General features: G+C 40.2%; 1 protein-coding gene across 3 annotated transcripts in view; it reads right to left on the bottom strand.

Moving 5' to 3' along the window:
• Window positions 1–14375, bottom strand: part of PTCHD4 (patched domain containing 4) — an 87044-nt gene that overhangs the window by 62012 nt on the left and 10657 nt on the right. The gene's annotated exons all lie outside the window — the stretch shown is intronic.

Here is a 14375-nt window from a genome sequence, read left to right as displayed (position 1 = left end):
GCTCCTGTCTATTTACAAGACCAAATCTTTTGTTTTGGTTTGGTTTTTGGGCTTTTTTTGTTTGGGGTTTTTTTTGAGGGAGGAGGGGTTGTTTTTTTATTTTATATGGAGTTATCTATCCTCCCTTAGTTGTGTTTTGTTTTTTTTCTTTTTGGGAAGGTTTTGTGACAAAAGTCCTGTAAGGAAGGTTCTTACTTTTAAGTTACTGGTTATTCTAGTTCTCTAGAATAACTGTGATGGTCCCCTGTCAAGACAGCAGAAGTTTGCATAAGCTTAGAAGACCAAATCCAGTTTCATCCTGAGGAATAACACTCAGTAGATTGGATAAAAATGTTTTGGCACAATTAATCACTTTGATCACAAATACTTTAAGCCCAGGTATTAAATGTCTGTTTTGCACAAAAGAACATTTTCAATTTTTCCCCCCCTTGTAAATTGGGTTGTAAGTTTTCAGATTTCTTTCCTCTTGCATTTAAAAAAACAATAAATTTGTCCAGCCAGTTCATGTATAAAACATCCTGCAGCAGCCAGTTCACATGAGATAATACTCTTTGCCTAGATGTGCTATGGGAATGAGCTGGCTGACAGCTTGAATTTGGGAGATTCTCTGCCTTACATACACATGGAAGCAGTCATCTACAAAAGGCCAGAAGCATTTGGAAGAGGCTCTTTTAACATCTTTTACATCTAACATTAACCATTTCTAGAAACACTTTTGCTGCAAGGAAGCCATTATCTCAAATTGCGAGACCTGCTTATTCTAATGATTCCCACCCTAAGAAAAAAACAATGAAGCAAAGTAACAGGCTTTATGAAACAAATGTCTTCCAGCATAGAGAACACAAGTATCAGAAATTGAGAGACAGCACTCAAAACATTTCATAAACTCACCTTGTCTTGTCTCTGGTACTTAAAGGAGGTAATCCTCCCACTGAGAAATTTCTGCCTATGCCTGCTTTCATGGCAGGGGCTCACAGTGTTTTCAGCATTTGCCTGCCACAGCCCAGGGAATGTGACAAAGTGGTTTTCAGAAGTTCATTTCCCCCTATTCCCAGTTGTTATTTCCCACTGAAATAACAGCTTCTGGCGAGATATCCTGGCACCACCTGACATGAAAGGTGATTTGCAACCTGAGCCAGCTCCTCAAATCACCTGAAGCCTCATTGCAAATGTCATATAAGCAGAGACAGCTAGCACAGAGGGGCAGCTGATGTTGTTTGGACTCAAAAAACATCTTCATCTCTGGCATTTCATGTTAGAATCCTGTTTTGATTCATTATATCTGCTCTTTTCTAAGCAGAGGTCACATCTAACACTCACAAAAGGTACGTTTCCAAGTTGGTAGTCAAGGTTTGAGCAATGCAGTCCCTGCTCACATCAGATGCAACTTTGCAGTTAAAAATCCCCTTTGGTACTGCTTTGAAATTTTAGGGAGAAACGTTGTATTTCCTCAGTATATATGCAGTGGTGACATTCAAATGTTTTCTGCCACTGCAGGATACTTTAGCAGCGGAGCTCCAAAGTCAGAGAATGAGCTGTATTTCAGATCTCATTGATTCACTACGCAGCACACACAAGGCAAGGTTAAGGGAAACTTTGCGATGACCATCTACTTTCCCCTGTGAAAGGTGCACCAAACAATGGCAACGTTTCAAGAGAGGCACCAGAGTAGGCACAAATAAATAATGTTCTGCCATATCTCCCACAAAACAGGAGATAACGGCTATTTGTTACACTGATGTACAATAGGGCACCCAACTCATATGTCAGCAAAATAGAGAGTGAGCTTTCAGAAGGAATTGAGGAAATCACAGCTGCTGAATTGCTTTGAGGTCATTTTGTCTGTCCCTTTCCTTCCAAAGGCAGATTGTTTCCTGTCTACACAAGGGTTTTGCCTTTGCTGCTTTTAGAGCATGCAAACATGAATCTTGCACCACAGCATTTGGGAAAATGGGACCTTTTTCTAATACAGCTCCTACATTGCCTTTGACAAATGCTCTGAAAGAGATAAAGGTCCTGTTGTGCCAAGCAGGGCTGTCACAGCAATAGTTACAGACTCAACAAGGAAGACAAAGGAAAGATAGAGGAAAATATTGCCTTTGATCCCATTTTACAGATGGAGCCTGAAGTGTGGGAAAAGGAAGACCCAGTGCTGCCAACATGACTTTCAGCATCTCCCAGAGGCATCCAAGCCGGTGTCCTAACTACCTTTTGGTGTCTCATGTTGACTTCAGGGGAATTATTTACCATGCCAAGTGCTCTGTTGTCCTCCAGGACCACTTTGGTGAAAGAAGAAGACATGAATGGCTAAGCTCCCGGGTTAAGAATAAGATTTGGGAAACAAAATGAGGCCATAGTGACTTCTATAAATAAGACTGGAAGACCAGGCAGGTTTTTAACAAGATTCTGTCTACTTTCCCAATGAAAAAAACACATTCTGCTGTGAATTAGCATTTCCCTCTTGGCATATAACTACATGATGCTAGTTTTAATTTCATAACAATAGTTTCATATTTCAGACTACAGATCCTCTCCACATTTCACCTACATACGTTGCTACTCTCTGACCTTATACAAAGGAAAGCAAACTCAAAAAATAGAGTAATAATAATACTTATTGGTTGTACACCCATTTTACACCCACATATCTCCAGAGGATCTAAAACAGGAGATGATAACTGTCTGTAACGAGGTCACTAGCATGTCTAGAGTCTGAATTTCAGATTCCCAGGCTGTGTCTATGTGTCTTTTTTTTTTTTAGTGTCTAATTAAAACTTCACAGTGTCTGTTCTCTCAGAGGACAAAAAGGGCCATTGTCCATTCTGATGGTAGCTAATTCTCTCAAGATCTGAGCATCTTTAAAAATGGCATGAAATGTAGATCATTTGCTGGGGCATGTGATATTTGATCTTAAACTGAGGCCAAGCAAAAATCTTTGCTTCAATGGAAACTATTATGGTGTTTTTTGTGTACTCTCTTTTTCTAGATACAACAAAGGCATTTGACAGACTCTGAAAGGGAGGAGGATGAGGCCTAAGGTCTCTCAGAGGAGTGTGAGATGAGAGTGTGGACACTGTCTTCCTTTTCCTCCAGTATGATAGACTTTGTCACCTGTGTTTATGCAGACCTGGCCTTGCAGGTGCTTGAAAATCCAAACCGCTTGTCCATTCAGCAGTAAAATCACTAACAGTGAGTGGATGGATGCAGACTAAATCTCTACCATATCTCTGTCTAGAAAATTGTCTGTAAAACATGCTTGGACCCTTAATATCCTAAAAAGACATATAAATGGCATGGAGATATTGGGCTTCCTTCAGAGCTGAGTACAGGACCTATCAAGTGAAACAAAAACAGCTGCTACTGCTGAGCTACCTATCTTTTCTGGGTACTATAGAAGCATAGACCCTCTCTGTATTCAGCCCAGAGGGATACTAGCAATAGCACTTTACTACTAAATTACCCAAGAACCTTTTGTTTCCTGAAAAAAATCAGTGTAGCTCAACTCCCAACCTGAGTGTTCCATGTGGTCACTGCCTGTTGCCACATCAGAACTGAGAACGATGCCTTCTCCTCCCTGCTTTAAATGACATCAGCCTCCACTGACCTTTCTCTCATGGGAAAAACAGAGGGTTTAGTGTATTTTGGGGATGGCACAGCTCTTGCCTTCCCAGAACTCTGCTCAGTGGAGGTTAGGACTTGTGAGAAGTTTAAAAATCATTTCAGATCCCTAGTGAGGAGAAGAGAACCCTTGTAACCTGCTGCCAGATCATTCTCATTCAAGTACATTTGCAGGACCTTTGTTAGAAAATTTGTCTCTATTTTTCTTTTCCTTTAGTTGTTACTTCTTATCAACTGGAGTGATGGATACATTATAGAAATGTTAGGATAAAGAATGCAGTCGTGTTTAAACTCTATTTTATCTTCAAAGCTTAACAATATTTATGAGAAGGTGACCAAAGATGTTTGTTGAAATATGTTGTGTGACAAATATCTTACTGCAATCAATGCAGTTGTTTTGCCTCGTGTTAATGACATTCATAATCTACCAAACGTAGGTCATCGAAAGCACCCCACTGAAAGCCACAGAGGTTAGGATGAAATCAATTGTTTTAATTCACCTGAAGTATTCAAGGTAATAATAAAAATCCCCTTTCATTTAAAGATTGATATAGGTGGTTGCTTCTGCCACCCTTCAACTGTAAAACTTTGAGGGGAGTTTATTTTAATCCCCATCCAAACTGATTTCTCTGTCTCTATCATTACTATAGTTATCCACCCACCTTGTAGCAGTGAATCCCTATTACACAACCACCAATCACCAGCAATTTCTGAAGCATCCCTTTCAAACAGTTGGTCATAATGCAAATTTCTGTCAGTGTGGCAGTTTCCCTGCTCTCCTTGCTCCATAGATGCTCTTGCACATCTACCAGACTGCTTGTTGTGCTCATCCCTGTGCAGATATTTTGTATGGCTTAGCAATGGAGAGAGAGAGAGTCCAGGACAAGTGAGCCCCGAGGGTGATGTGTTTGAGGTAAAGCTGCACCTCGGCTGGCTGGGAACAGGGACGCAGCTATGGCTATGTGGGCTGTTTACTCAGCAAAAAGAAAATCTATGAAAATGACCATGTGAAGCTATCCAGGAAATAATCCTCCAGGCCTCTGCTGCAATAGAAAGCAATTCTGTCATTTCCATCTATCCAGCAATGATGAGGTTCACTCAGCAGCTAGCCAAGCAAATCTGTTTCTGTCCTGACTGGGAAGTCTGGCAAATCCAAAGGATGATCCACCCCATCTGAGGTACAGCTGCAGACTCGCCTTCTGCAGTTACCTCTCTCTATTTACAGCAGAGGCATGAGATTACTTAAGAGCTGACCCTAGCTTTTATCAGGCTAAAAGTTAGGAGATAGTAATCCACCTTCAGAGACAGAAGCAAACACAAAACTAGCTGACCTATGCTGTCATTCCTGGCTCACATCAGCCTCTTCACAGATATGTCCTGCAGGTTAACAAGCATACAGACCTTGAGCTCCTTCCCAGCGAAACCAAGGATTGCTAGTGTGATTCTTAAGTGCAGGGCAAGGTACCCAGAACACTCAAAAAGGCAATCAGAAAACTGTCTGACATCTTTTGATGAGGCTCATGCTAGACCCTTACTGTTTTGGGTTTCTAGTTTCTGATCAGGTAATCTGAAAAGAGAAAAGAAGAGATGAAAAGTATTTCAAAACACTTATATACTATGGGGTTGATAACATAGAATAAGAGAAGCAATCCTCACACAGATATGTTCCTTCCAGACAAATCAAATTATGGATAAATTCCTAAGTGTGCAATAGCAAGATGTGGTTACTGTTAGAGAACTCTTCTTTGTGAAGGAGCTTCTGATGCTGGATGTGATGTATTTCTGTGTGGTCCTCCTCACTTTGTTCCTTCCTCCTGTCAGCTCTCCAGCAGACAAAAGGGGGACAGTCCAGATGGAAAACCAGAAAGCAGAAAAGGCTGTCCTTAAACTTGCTGCTTCCCCTGAACATCCCTTAGCAATGAAAAGACAAGATAAGCTCTGTCCTCAGACTAGCTCGACTCCGCACCCAACCTTCCATTTTTACTTTTTAATGCAGACTCCTGTTTGGTCCATCTCAGATCTCATTGCAGTTCTTCTGGATTTACTGCCCAGTTCACTCCCAGCTCAGCTTTGACTTTGGTTGTCCTAAACTGCAAGGACACAGAAGTGACCTTGAAGTTGATAGGAAATACCCATGTTGGCTGTGATCATGCACTTCCCCTACTTGAGGAAGGGCACTGCTGAAAGATGAGGGTTTACAGACAACACAAAGAGAGCTGCAAGCACTGGGTGGTAATTTTCAGGGACTGATGGCCTATCTGCCTATTTTTTCTCTCCGCTTTACTAGGAGCAGGATCACAGACACTGCAATGACATAGTTTTTGCACCAACAGCTCAGACAGACACGGGAAGATTCTGTGAATTGGTGGCTGTGCCCCAGCCCTGAGAGACAGATGCAGGGGCAAGAATGGCTTTGGGTGCCCAGTGGTCTAGGGACTGGTGAGGTGGTGGGAGAGGAAGCCCTGCAGCAGATGGCTCTGCAAAACTGGCTCTAGGTGACATCAGTTCACTTTCTACAGGCAGTGTCAACAGGACCACTCAAGTCATAGATAAGCTTGGGCATGTAAATCTACCAGATCAGGTCTTAAAAATAATGCTATCCTCTTGTTTGAACTAGGCACAGAGCCACAGCTCCCTCACCATTTTATATTTCCCTTAGAGTTTGTGCACTACCTTGTCCTGGATCAAAAAACCTCAAAGCAATTCATTTAATGCGCAGCCCTCTGATTTTTCATAGCCTGTTCCTGATACTAGAGCTTCCCTGGCACCACAGAGCACAATGTCAGGCTGCATCCCAACCCCAAAATCCCCCAGGATGGTTGTAAAAATCACCATTACAGACCAGCACAGAGTTTCCCCTGCCCATCCACAAATGGATTATTGTCTGAGGAATGACTGTGGACAGATTAAGCAAGTGGGAAGTATCATTTGTGAGGGGGGTTGTGTAGCAAGAAAGTGATCAATGATGTGAAAGAAGTGGAGTTGGTAGTGACAAAAATAAAAGTGAAACTATGGAGCAGTGTGCCCTAAAGAGACTGGAGGTGGGAAAAAGAGGGAGCGAGGAGAGGGAGAATACAGGGTGAAGGATAACAAGAGTAGCATTTCTCATTGCACCCTGACCACCCAGAAAGAGTGCCAGAGATGGCAGATGGGAGCAAAATTGCTTTGATGCCCTCCTGCAGAATGCAAAGCAGTGGCTCCCATGCTCTGTACCACTGTGTCAGTGGGAGTAGAGCACAGCCTTGTGCTGCAGTCCCTGCTCCAGCACTCACTGCCTTCTCGTCCCTCTCCAGCATCTCTCCTTTCGACCTCCCTGCAGGATCCTGGGCCACACAGTAACATCAAGACAAGCAGCTGGGTTTAGCTACTCTGAACTGACAACTCCCTCCCAACACCCCAGTGGAAGAAAATGATATTTCAAGCATTTCCACTCCAAAAGTAACACTTAGGGATGGGTAGGACATGTGTGATTTCTTCCTGCTGATCTCTCTACCTGCTCCTGTAAATTTTGTTTGCAAGACCTGCATGACCATGCTGCACTGCCCTAGACCTGCATAGCATGGGAGGGTTCAAATGCCCTCCCCAACTCCGAGGTTCTCCCCCGTGGCCTGTAGCTCGTTATCAGCAAAAGAGTGAGCAGGGGGCGAAGAGGGAGAGCATTGCATGAATAACTCCATCTGTGTCTATGGACTTGAAGGGAGCAGGGACTTGCTTTTATGAGTCAGAGGCTTCCTCTCACCTCACATAGGACCATGCACTGTTGACAAGTAATATTTGAATGACACCATATTCCCCCAATTGACATGTTTGTAGGACAGCTTAAGATCATGGTGGGTTGGTTAACCAGGCGCTTCAGACCAAGATACGGGAATTTCCTCAAAAACTGTTTTTCTACAGGACCAAACAGGACAATGTTCATATTTTTCATATATCCAAATCCTACTCTATGACAGATTTTTGCAAAGAGGTGTTACATGGCTTTAGGTGGGGAAATCTGATCTGCTGCATTTCATGGTGCAGCTGTAGCCCCACACCTATGCAAACTGAGACAATATCTAGGGCTCTGCCAGGTGCTAAGCCATGAAGACTACTCAGATAAAACTGAAAAAATCTATGCATATCTCTATGGTTTTGTGCACAGCTGCTGTTCATCCCAAAGGATTTTGTTTCTGCCAAGAAGAAATATAGGAATGAATCATTAGGGAGACAGCGGTGCCTCAAGGGAGATGCACAAAACAGCAATATTTGGATAGATATAGTTAAACACTCACACTCACATATGTAAGCATGTGTAAGACGAACAAATTTACCATCTCTTATATTTGGGAAACTGTAGGAATCTATAGCATGAATACTTTATATTAATGAACACTTCACATTAATTCAGATTGCGTTCAGAGCTCAAACCCAATGTTAAAAATGTTCAAAGAAGAAAATTACAAATAACATAAAAACACAAGAAATGTTTTTTCAATGCAGACCAGTGGTCTATCTAGCCCAGTTTTCAGTCTCTGTGCATTTCTAAAGCATGACACTAGAAGATGATGTCTTTCATGATGTGGCTGAAAGATGCTTTTTCGAGTCTCATTGTGGATTTTCCAGCTTTTCAACAGACAAAAAAGTGAAATGAGCTGCTGGGAATAGGGAGAAAGAATGCAAATGTTAATTTTTTAACAAATAAATCCTTCTCCCAAACACAGGGATTTGAATGAAATTGGCAATGAAAACTAAGCAAGATTAATATATTAAACCTATCTTGTGCCCCAATGAAATCCAAGAGAGTTTTGTTAGCTCAAGAGGGTCATGGTTTTCTCTAAATGGGAGTAAACGTGACAATAACCCATTAGAATATTTTCTGCCTCTTGAGAACATCTAATCTTACAGCTTTCTTGGAGTCCACAGAGTTACAGACTAAAGAAAAAATTAATTCCTATGTACAATAAAAAAGACATGAGAAAACACTAAAAATAAAAAACCTCTTGTCTTCTTTCCATATCAACAAAAGGAAAAAGTAAAAAAACTGTTTGCAAAACTTTACCACACACTTCATATGCCAAAGCTGAAGGGGTTTTATGGAGACAAGAATGGGATCCAGCAGTTGTCCCTAAAAGGAGATCCTAGAAAGTTGTCACACATTTTCACTGACAGGTTTGTAGGCCCTCCTGTTTTATATGCATCCCACTGTGTACCTCTTTTAATTGTTTTCTCTACACTGCTTGAAGTCCAATACACACAAGAAATAGGAAGAAAACCTGCCGGGAAGCAAAGGGAATTGCATTTGTCTGGTTTTATTACTCCATCTGAAGAAAATGTTAAAAAATAAACAGTAGAGAATAAAAAGTGAGGAGTAAAGCAGATCCACAGGAACCATTTAAGCTCTTACAATCTGAAGTTTCAATAATGACACAGAAAAAAGTGCTTTTTTCTTTTTAAATTATGTTTCATGTTGGCAAACATCTCTTTAATTTTCTCTTGTCTTTGCTCTTCCTGCTTTCTCTGGGGACCAGCAGCCAAAGTACTGAAACGCCACGATAATGTTTTATCAAAGGCAAGAAGACAAGAAATAACTAAGAATCAGACAGAGCCAAGTGTTATGTGGCGAGATTTTGGGGCTAGTGTGGTTTTGAGGTTAACTTCCAGGTAAGCAGTCTACAGGCTTAACTAAGCCCAGCCCTTGAATGTAAGGTCCTGCAGTGATCTCATCCAAGTCCTATCTGGATCTTCCACTCTAATGGTGCTCAATAAAATACAAGGTACTGTATAAAGCAGATACAGTTAAGGACACTTAACATTTCCAGGTGAAAATTTTTAAGAGATAATTAATCAGTTTTCTTGGTTTTTTCTTGTTTTTTTTTAATTTCAAATTTGTCATTGTGAAGCAATTTCTCTACCCTGAAGAAGCAGCCACAACTTCTTTCCAGCACACACTGGTTTTTAATGTTTGGCAATTTGTTAGCTGGAGAGAGCCAAAAAAAAAGCCTCGTTTCAGAAGTTTTAGCTTTTTTCTTTAATAACATTAGTGCAGAATTTGGAAAGGAGGAGTGGGAATAAGGCATTTAAGTACACTGGTATTTATGCATTAAAATATATCTGAAGCTAGGGCTCTGGGTCTGCATGTGAGATGATAACTCAAGGTATTTCTGAATTTAGTATGAACATTCAAAGAGCTTTTTCACTCAGAGATATGAACATCAACAAGTAGCTTCTATGTAAAATCTGTCTCAAAATCGCCTTGTAACGCATGCTCTTCATGATAAAATCCTATGTTTTTAGTAGCCAATAATGATGAAGGTGCTGTCACGTGTTATTCAGCAATATGTATTCTTTAATTCTTGTTTTAGCCAAAAGAGTAAAGCTCATGACATCATCCCTACTTTGGGCTTCTTATTGCCTCCCATCATTGAAGACCTCTCCCAATGTAAGTTTGGTGACCAACTTTTCTTTCTTTTTTCTTACTCTGTGAGAGAAGGTTTTTCATGCTGTCTCAGATGGCATAGAACATACTTGCAATGATAAAGAAGTGTTAAACAACAGCATGGAACAACCTGGAAATTATACATCACCCTAAAACCTTCACCTATAGATTACAGGAATTGCTAACAACTGCTACTAACCAAGCTCCACATGCTGGGAGCAATTCTTGATGCAGCCTTTGTGCTGTAGAGGACTGGGAGGACCCACATAAGGTATAGCAGATGCTGAGGTCTAATTTCAGACTGTAATCACTGGTCACTAGTGAGGTTCTGGCACAGTCCAGGACCCCATTGTGTAAGGGGCTGTGGAAATGCACAGCTGGAGAGGTTACCCATGCTCCAAGCATCTTCCCATCTGGTGCTGGAGTTTCTTTAGTTGCTGTATTTCATACTATGGACTGGTGATGATGACAAAGGAAAGGTCCCTTCCCTTTCCTTCCTGAGCCTACACCTGCCAAGCTCTGGAGCAGCAGTTCATGTGGCATGTGGATAAATGAACTGGAGAAATAATCCAGGTTTATGCAAACTCAATGGGAAGGAAAAAGAAAAACTATTTAATCCCTTCCTTGCTGCCAGCTGGCAGAGGGCTACTTTAATTCCTGTGCTCAAAGCCCATAGTCCACTGGTGGTGTCAGCTGTGCAACACCTGAATAGCTTCGTCCTCAAAGGGGGCATATTTCAGCTTGAGTATTTGTCCTTTCATGCCAGTGCACAGTAGCTATTAACTTCATGCAGAGTTTCTGATTTGGATGCAACTCTTCAGCCAGAATAAGACTTCAAAACATGAAAAGTCAAAATTTAGGCTATGAGGTCCTGAGTCAGGCTGCCTAACCAAACCTGCCAGGTTTGAAATGCCAGGACTACCAGGCTGCCTGCTCAAGAAGAAAAGAGAAATAGTGAACCACCAGAAGGCAGTTTTGATCTTAAATTAACTGAATCTTACTCTTAAGGTTTTTACAGAACCACAGAATCCTATCGTTATAGGGGTTGGAAGGAATGTTTAGAGATCATCCAGTCCAACCCCCTGCTAAAGCAAGTTCCACTCAATCAGGTCACACAGGTGGGTTTTGAAACCTCCAGAGAAAGAGTCCACAACCTCCTAAAGCCTATAGTGTCCTAAACCCTTATTTAAATACCTTCATTAAGTGCTTAAAGTTAATCTATTTTTAAGAATTAATTAAAAATGCCAAATAAGTGGAATAGTGAGTTACTTTGGATATATACTTCTGAAGAAATGTGGTATATTGTCAATAAAAAGAACAACGACAAGCATCTTTTCAACTTTTCTGTTACATTTCCCTGTAAGGTATCAAAGATTTTTTTCCCCCAAATAGACATTTGAGTGTTACTTTAATGTAATATTTTTTTTTTAAAAAAAAAAGACTTTTCAAAATCCCCTGGAGTTCAAAGTGATTTTTTTGATTTATATCAGTATAATCTATTTGAAAAAGTTTCAGTTCCGGCAGAACAGGAAGGACTGGAATTCAAATTTTAAAATAAAAGTGCTGCAGGTGGTGGGACCTTGTGATATCTAGCCATCTTTGGATTTCAAACAAATAAACATTTAGGGAAAAATTCTGATAAAGCAAGCCAAAGAGTAATTAAATGGTAAAATACTTCTATATGATAGAGTCTCAGCATTTGTCTTCTGAGTAGCCTGCAAAATTTGAGTTTCCCTGCTGCAATATGCTGCCAATATCTGGCAATCTATTTTTCAGGGGGATGGCATTTCCAGTTCCTTCAGTGGAAGCTAATTCCTTATTCAGATTAATATATTTTAATTCTTTTGCAATTGTCTAATAATAATTTACAAAAAGAGTTTTTCAAAACCCTACCAGAGATTTGGTGTGAGAAAAAGCTGCTATGGACTTGAGAAGAAGCCTTGATTTTCCCCAAGAAATTATTCTGGGAAGATTCTTCACACATCAGTATAAATGCAGATTATTCCTTGGTCATTCTGAAATGGTGCACCCTACGTTAAGCCTTTTCAATAAAGATCTCCAGATTTAGCATATCCACATATTTAATGGAATTTAATTGAATTATTATTATTATTACTACTACTACTGTTTACAAATGTATAGTGCATTTAGCCCACATAATTTTAACCATTTGAAAGGTAAATACATAATATGAACATTCTTCCTCTGGTCCATGACGTAGCTGAAGGGTGAATTCATCTCCTCATAATGAAGTAATTTAGAAAAAGTGAAATGCATTGCTTCTGGAGGTTCACTCTTATCTCCTCTGATTGCACATTGAGCCTAGTTTAGATTAGATGCTGAAAATAAAAGGGCTCAAATGAGAAGAAATATATACCATCTCTGGGATAAGTATTCCCATCATGACTCTGTATGAGCACCTGCAAACTGCTACATCATAGACCCTCAGTAGCAGGACAGGGTCACAGACTGACTGCAGAATAGACCAAGTACCATCAACTGCAGCAAATGCCTTGACATTGTGGATGTTTGTCAGGGAGAGGAGAAGAGACGGCTTGACTGCACAGGCCATTTCAGAAACACCACCAACCTGTTCCTAGAGACTGCAATCACACTCAAGTTAGATGAAAAAAATAATTAAAAAAAAAATGGTCCAACTGACAATTTTGTAACTATCGCACTCAACTGAGTTTTAAGACTGCCTGCTACTAGAATTTTTCCATGGCACAATCAGAATAGAATTAAAGAATTAAAAAATTCAACAGAGACAAAATGGAGTCAATTCGAGACACTGGGAGCATGAGGATATTTGAATTTGAAGTGCTGGGGAACAATCAGATGATGCACAACATGTCAAAGAAATTTCAGGGTCGCCCCATCTGAAATCTACACAGTCAGCATGAAACTGCAGAATAAGACCTATTTCATTCTAGAAAGATAACAAAGGAGCAAGGCAAAGAAACAATCTATCAAGACTTCACTGATTATTTAACGCATAATCTACAATCTCCAAAGCACAACTCAAACTCAACATATCATAGAATCATAGAATCATAGAATGGTATGAAGCTGTCTTTGTACTGCAGGACTTGATTTACAAGAAGATGAAAGATAAAGGACCACACTAAGTAGTGAAATATTCATATTTCCAAAGCAGTGACAGAGTCAGAAGTAAAAGTAAGTGGTCTTTCTGTGGGGGTTGAAAAACCCTAAATTTAGCATCAGCTTTGACTTTGGCCATATCACTGAAGCACTGCATCTTCCATTCAACATTTGCAAAACTCGGCTAACAAGAATCTCTTCCAAGAGAGGACCCTAGATTGCCTAATGCAACATTATTTTCTGTTTGGTTATTTTCTAACTGCTCTGGTTCTGTGTGTGTAAATTCTCTGACTAAGCTGCTGCTGCTGCTATGTCCTCCTTGTTTAATACCATCTGTGAATTTCATTCCTCCGCAGCTCAATTCCATTTCCTGATAATTAACAGAGATATTAGATGAGACCAGATCTAACACAAATTCTCCAGATACACTGCAAGATACCTTCCATAAACTTGTTACATTATCATTTATCGTGATTCTTCATTTACAATCTTTCAGCCAGTTTCCAACGCACATTGTGGATTTCCCATTCAAGCCAAACTAAATTAATTTTTCTGTTAGGATTTCCTCATAATCTCACACAGACCAGGGAATAGGCTAGAGTGACCTTATAAACCTTTTACGTCTTTGACCTCTTGATATTATTCAGAGGAGGTATGAGATTGCTCATAAAACTCAAATAGTTCTCTGGCTGAATTTCTCCAGGAGCACCACAGCACTCCTTTATGACGGGAAAATCAATGTAAGAGAGAAGGATCTGAGTTGCAGTAGAATTTGAATTCTTGATTATATGGTCCTGCACCAAAATCACCATCTCACACTGCAAATTGATCCTGCATGAAACAGCATCTGTAATGTCCTTTCTGTCCACTGCATCCTCATTAAAGAGGCTACAGGAAAACCCAGTTCAAATGGTTTAAGGACGCATTTGAATTTCTTTGAATTACATTCTAGGCTATTCTCTATCCTGGTTACCTTTTATTTAGCAGCTCTAAAGGAAGTGAAAAAGTGTCCTATTGTGCCTTATTTTCCCTTGTAATTTTTTCTACTTCAAAGAGTAACCGGTTTTTACCACAAGAAAAATGTCAGAATCACTCTGATTCTGTGGTTTCTAAAACAGCTTTGTTTAGATCTCGTAAGTAGTGACAAATTACCTGTTTTAACTTTGCCTTTGAGGTGAATATTCTGATGAAAAGATACCAGACAGATGCAATTACAGAGTTTGGCATTTATATAGCACAA

This window comes from Colius striatus, chromosome 2, assembly GCF_028858725.1.
Source record: "Colius striatus isolate bColStr4 chromosome 2, bColStr4.1.hap1, whole genome shotgun sequence".
Classification (NCBI taxonomy): domain Eukaryota; kingdom Metazoa; phylum Chordata; class Aves; order Coliiformes; family Coliidae; genus Colius; species Colius striatus.
This window is presented reverse-complemented; position numbering and strand designations above follow the sequence as displayed.